Here is a 6,622-nt window from a genome sequence, read left to right as displayed (position 1 = left end):
CCAGGAATTTTTTGCATTGTTCTTGCCCTCTGTCTGAAGGTGGGATTCTTCAGGTGCCCAAAGTCTCCTGGGCCCCAAAGCAGGTATCGCTCCCTCTGTGTCTGAAGAGGACACAGCAAAGCTGCCTCTCCCTTTTAGCACAATGGGTTTGGCATGTTTCCACCCATGTTCTTTAACTGTGGGCCTTTGGGACTCATCATCATCTCTGATTACCTTTTCCAGGAGACTGAGGGACATGCTTCATCTTAATTTTTAAAGAAACTTAAGACCCAAACAAACAGGTAGTAATATTTCTTAGGACTTGGTGAGGCTTTGTCCCCAGGATTCACTTCATCATCAGGACCACAGGAGAGACTCAGGAAAGGAACGCTTGGGGAAACAGATCCAAATACAGATGCTGAAAGTAGGCTCCAAGGCAGTAAAGCTGCGCCTGCTTTGGCAGCACATATACTAAAATTGGAACGATACAGAGAAGATTAGCGTGACCCCTTAAATAAATACATAGAAACAAAAGCAGTAAAGCTGTGATAAACACGCCAGTGCCGATGTCTGGTGGAACTACTCACAATAGCAAAGACATGGAACCAACCTAGGTGCACACCAATGGTGCATTGGATAAAGGTAATGTGGTGCATATACATTATGAAATTCTACACAGCTATTAAAAAGAATGAAATCGTGTCCTTTTGTTTGTTTGTTGAGACGAAGTCACATAGGCGGGAGTATAGTGGCACGATGTTGGTTCACTGCAACCTCCACCTCCTGGGTTCAAGCAATTCTCCTGCCTCAGCCTCCTGAGTAGCTGGGATTATAGGCACATGCCATCACACTCAGCTACTTTTTTTCATTGTTGTTGTATTTTTAGTAGAAATGGGGTTTCACCACATTGGCCAGGCTGGTCTCAAACTCCTGAGCTCAGGTGATCTGCCCGCCTCAGCCTCCTAAAGTGCTGGGATTACAGGCGTGAGCCACCGTGCCCGGCCTTGAAATCATGTCCTTTGCGACGGCATGGATGCAGCTGGAGGCCATTTTCCTAAATAACACAGAAACAGAAAATCAAATACTACATGTTCTCACTTATAAATAGGAGCTAAACAAAGAGTATACAAGAACATAAAGATGGAAACAGTAGACACCAGGGACTCCAAAAGAGAGGAGGGAGGGAGGGGGCGAGGGTTGAAAATCTACCTTTCAGGTACTATTCTCACTATTTGGGTGGCGGGCTCAACAGAAGCTTGAATCCCAGCATTATGCAACGTATCCACGTAACAAACTTGCACATGTACCCCTTGAATCTAAAAATCTTAGAAAAAGCAGTAAAGTATGAGTTTTATGGGGCACAGCAGTAGATGATGTAAGTCAGCTTCACCTGCTTCCTTGCTGGGCACCTGCAGTGCTCAGAACCACCTGGGCCCTCCTGGAAGAGAGCTGTCGGGGAACATCCCCTCTCTGTGATGGAAACGGCCTGAGAGGCAGATGGTGGGCCAGGTACCAGGATTGGAAAGAGAACACTGAAGTGGAGTAAGGAAAAGGGGAGAGCAGCCGAGCACGGGACTCAGTGGCCGGGGCTGCACTCAGGAAAGCCTCCTCCCCACTAAAGTTGAGTCCTGAGAAGGGTCCAGCTCTGAAGACTGGAGAGAGGTCTGCATGTGGGTGGGGAGGAAAGCGCACAAAGAGAGGAAGCATCCGGGGACCCGACCCCCGTGACCAGCTGTGTCCACAGCACACTGTTCCCAGGCCACACCTCTGCATTCTGAACGGCAAATCACAGGGCCATTCATTCATTCATTTACTGTTTAACTAGTATTTATTAAGTGCTTGACATATACTGAGTTCTGTGTTATAAAGACTATCCTGGGATAGAGTTGGGAGAAGAAACAGGCACATAAGACTTAACGGGATCAATACTTTAAGGTAAGTATGAACCAAGTGCCAGGGAAAGGTAGGTGGGGGCAAGAGGCCTCTGGAACCTGTAAATCAAGGGCAGCTTCATGGAAGGGAAATTTGAGCCCAGCTATGAAAGATGAGTTTGAAATAGTCCACAAAGTGTGGTACAGCAAAGAAGAACACAGACTCCAGCATCAAGATACCTGAGATTTTATCCTCAGTCTGTGACCGGGGTCTGGGGTAGGGTAAAGCAAGAAAAGTGTTTAGAGTTCAAGATTTGAAGTGACTCTCAGGGTTGTGCAAGGGCAGACTGAGCAGCTTCTCACATCACGCACCTGGGCGCCTCTGCCCTGGCTCTCTGTACAGCTCCATCAATCACCCCAGCCAGGCACTATCACCTCCCTGGTCTCTGTTTCCTCATATGCTGGGCACTGGGCCAGGGAGGTGATGGGAGGACACCACTCTCCCCCGCATGTCTTTTCCACTAGCAGACACTAGGGAAGAGTCCCAGAGGTGTGCCCAAAGAGCAGAGGAGCCTCCCTGAAGCTGTGAACTATGCCCCAGGGCCTGAAATAAATATTAGATTTGTTTTCATTCTCTCTGCCTTTCCTGTTTACTTGTGGCTTTTGATGCCTCTTTCCCCAACTTAGCAGGGGAAGCTGAAGTTATTGCATTGTCATTTTATAGTGGAGGAATTAGATTTCTAATAAGGTTTAAATGGGAAATGAGCTTCTTAAGTATCAGGCTGAGCAGTTCCACATTATAACCGGGGGAAAAGGAGCCTGAAAAAAATCATTAAACTCTGTGCTTCGGTAAAGAAAGATGGACCATGGGAGAAAGGCCATCCACTGACTCAGTCTGCAAAATTACCAGGGTGTGGGGGAGATTCTGGCCCCTCCAGTCAAGTAGAAGAGGAAGTAACTACCGTCATGACGGTGTTTTAGTCAACAGTGGGCCACATATAGGATGCTGGTCCCATAAGATTATCATGGAGCTGAAAAATTCCTGTTGCCTAGTGATTCGTGTTACAGTTCCCTACAGGATTCAGTACAGTAACCTGCCATACAGGATTGTAGCCTAGGAGCAATAGGCCAGACCACATCGCCCAGGTGTGCAGCAGGCTATGCCATCTAGGTTTGTGTACAAGCACTCTGTGATTTGTGCATAATGACTCAATCGCCTAACAATGCCCTTCTCAGAACATATTGCCATCGTTAAGCAATGGATGAGTATACTTGGAGCAATCTTTAGCTGGTGAGCTTTTTTTTTTTTTTTTTTTTTTTTTTTTTTGAGATGGAGTCTCGCTCTGTCGCCCAGGCTGGAGTGCAGTGGCGCGATCTCAGCTCACTGCACTCCGCCTGCCGGGATCATGCCTTTGTCCTGGCTCAGCCTCCCGACTAGCTGGGAATACAGGCGCCCGCCACTATGCCTGGCTAATTTTTTGTATTTTTAGTAGAGACGGGGTTTCACCGCGTTAGCCAGGATGGTCTCAATCTCCCGACCTCGTGATCCGCCTGCCTCGGCCTCCCAAAGTCCTGGAATTACAGGCATGAGCCACCGCGCCCTGCCGCTGTTGAGCATTTTTTGAAGACAGCTGCTCCTGACTCTGCTGAGCTACAGTCCCCTTATTGACTGACTACCGGACACTCCACTTGGATGTTCCCAGAAGCACTCCAAATTCAACTCGCCCTAAACAAAAGGTATCATCCCTTTCAACCCATTCCCCTGCTGCCCCACCCACCACAGACTATGCAGTCTGCTAAAGGAAACCCAGGGGTCATTGGAGTTCTGGACAATTCCCTCGTACATATTCAGTGCAACGGCAGGTGCCAAAGCACTTCGTTTCCACCACCTTGGGGTGTGAGGATGCCCTCCCCGCTTCTCCATTCTCTCTGCCAGTGCCCAAGTCCAGACCCTCACCACTTCTCACCTGGATCTGACAGGAGCCTCCTAACTCATCTCCTTTTCAGCCCAGCTCTTTTCCAGGCAACCCTCATATTGCTACTTTGGTTTTTCACTTATTAAAAATATTATAAAGTCTATCATCTCTGTATTAGAAAGTCAACACCAGAGTCACCACCACCCAGGATAACAAATAGAACATTGCTCTTTCCTTAGAGCAGTTCATGCAGGAAGGCAGGTGAGACTGGCAGGCAGAAAGCCAATGAGAGACGCCTGTAGGGAGTGAATGAACCTCCAGAGAAACCAGACTGCCCCAAGAAGGATACTTTTTTTTCCTTTGGGACAGAGTCTCACTCTGTCACCCAGGCTGAAGTGCAGTGGTGAGATCTTGGCTCACTGCAACCTCTGCCTCCCAGGTTCAAGCAATTCTCGTACCTCAGCCTCTAAGTAGCTGGGATTACAGGTGTGCGCCACCATGCCTGGCTAATTTTTGTATTTTTACTAGAGACAGGGTTTCACCATGTTGCCCAGTCTGGTTTCGAACTCCTGGCCTCAAATGATCTGCCTGCCTCGGCCTCCCAAAGTGCTGGGATTACAGGCATGAGCTACTGTGCCCAGCGACTTTTTTTTTTTTTCTAGCTGAAGATATCTCCCCACTGGTAGAACACTCATGGAGAGGTGATCGGCCAAAAGCTATACATTCATCCTTTAGCCAGTGGGACACACCATCTCCCCAGGACCTGGAGAAGTTGGGGGCCCTGGCCCAAGGGAATGTTGAGAATGGGTGCAGCCCCTGCCACTGGGAGAGGCAGAGCCAGATGAGGACAACTCTATTGCTTGTCTCCTCATTACCATGCACTAAGCACCCACCATGCACCAAACAGAACAGTAGGGGCGCTATGCGGTTGGCCCTTACCTTCACAACAACCCTTTGAGACATATGGAATTCTTCCTATTTCAATCGCATGAGCCCGAGAGGCAGAGGTTACCATGAGCTGAGATCGCACCACTGCACTCCAGCCTGGGCAACAGAGTGAGACTCTTTCTCAAAAAAAAAAAAAAAGCATTTAAAAAAATTATAGTCATTCCTATTTCACAGATGAGGAAATCAAGCTGCTTGTCAAAGGTTAACTGACTTGTAAATGGCAGAGCCAGGATAAAAATCCACGTTGTGTTATACTGTATCCTAATGTAATATTAAGTAAAAAATTAAAAAAATTCCAAAGAAAATAAAATTCAGTGTGTTTTAAACACATATGATTTTCTTAATGATTGATGTACTAGCAAAATATGTCTCCAAGCTGGACCCCTTTCTCTAGCCAGGACACCCACAGTGAAGGTGTTGTCTTGCTTATGGCCACTGAATGGCACAGACAGTGGGGAGAGACCCCTGGCGGTTGCTAGAAGTGAGGATTGCACGGGTTTTGGGTTTTTTTTTAATTTTTTATTTTTAGTGACTGAGTCTCGCTTTATCACCCAGGCTGGAGTGCAGCGGCGCAATCTCGGCTCACTGCAACCTCCGTCTCCCAAGTTCAAGCGATTCTCCGGCCTCAGCCACCCAAGTAGCTGGGATTACAGGCGCCCGCCACCATGCCCAGCTATTTTTTGTATTTTTAGTAGAGACAGGGTTTCTCCGTGTTGGCCAGGCTGGCATTGCACGGGTTTTGGAAAGACCTTACAAAACTCTGCGAATGTAAAGGTGGTGTGGTGTGTGTGTGTGAGGTGTGAGTGTGCTATGTGTATGTGAGGTGTGGTGTGAGAGTATAGGGATGGGTGATGTGAGTTGTGCATAGTGTATGTGTGTATGATGTGTGGTATATGAGTGTGTGGGGTGTGGGGATGTGGAGGGCATGAGGAGTGTGCTGTGTGTGTGGTGTGGGTGTGAGTGTGCATGTGTTGCGTGTGTGATATGTGGTATGTGTGTATGTGGTATGGGATGTGGAGGTGTGAGTATATGTGTGACTGTGTGTGTGGTGTGTGATGCATGTATGTAAGTGTGTGTGCATGTGGTGTGACGTATGGGGGCTGAGTGTGTGGTGTGTGTGAGTGCATGGTGTGTGTGCATATGTGTGGTGTGTATTGTGGTGGGGGTACAGAGTGTAATGTTCTGTGGGGAGTAGATTAGTGGGACCAGAGTGAGTAGGGCATGGCCTTGACTGCTCTTGAGCCTGAGATATCTCCCAACCCAAGGCTCACCTCAAGAACTCCAGGACCAATCATGTGGGCTTAAAGACTTTGAACTGAGGGAGGGCATCTGAGCCGTAGGGAGAAATCAGAAGCCCCTAAAGCAATCCCCCTACTCACAGTTTATTTGAGACACCCAGGGCCTGTAACTACCCACAATATCAATTCTGAGCACCATCAGCATTCGGGGTGCAAGCTGAGGCTCCGTGGGCCCAAGAAGCTGAGCCCATGGGCCTCAGCCAAAAGGAGCCCCCTACGGGGAGCTCCATTCTCTAGGAGAGGGGCAGGGACAGGAGTTCCGCCGCTGCCAGCCACAGGCTGTTTCTCCTGCAGTCGCCACACTCCAGTCACCAAGAAAGACAAATTGGGTCATGGAATGCTTGAAGTGGGACCTTGTGTCAGGTTCCTGGGAAAAAGAGACTGGCCTCGATATAGCAGGATGATCTGTCATCATTTTCTGAAGGCTAATTATAAGTCTGAAACCAGAGCATTGCCAATTTTGGAAGCTCCTCAGAGGACGGCAAAAAGCTGACAAAGCCTAGCTTTCCGTTCACTTTGGGCAAATGGCCCACCATGCCATGGCCTAGATTCCTGGGATGTAAAATAAGACTGTCTAATTACTTGCTTAAAACTGGGTCACAATAATATT

General features: G+C 48.3%; 1 pseudogene; it reads left to right on the top strand.

Moving 5' to 3' along the window:
• Positions 1-430: 430 nt before the first annotated feature.
• On the top strand, positions 431-529 carry LOC112436910 (U6 spliceosomal RNA; annotated as a pseudogene).
• Positions 530-6,622: the final 6,093 nt, after the last annotated feature.

This window comes from Pan paniscus, chromosome 14 (genome assembly GCF_029289425.2).
Source record: "Pan paniscus chromosome 14, NHGRI_mPanPan1-v2.0_pri, whole genome shotgun sequence".
NCBI classification, from domain to species: Eukaryota; Metazoa; Chordata; class Mammalia; order Primates; family Hominidae; genus Pan; species Pan paniscus.
This window is presented reverse-complemented; position numbering and strand designations above follow the sequence as displayed.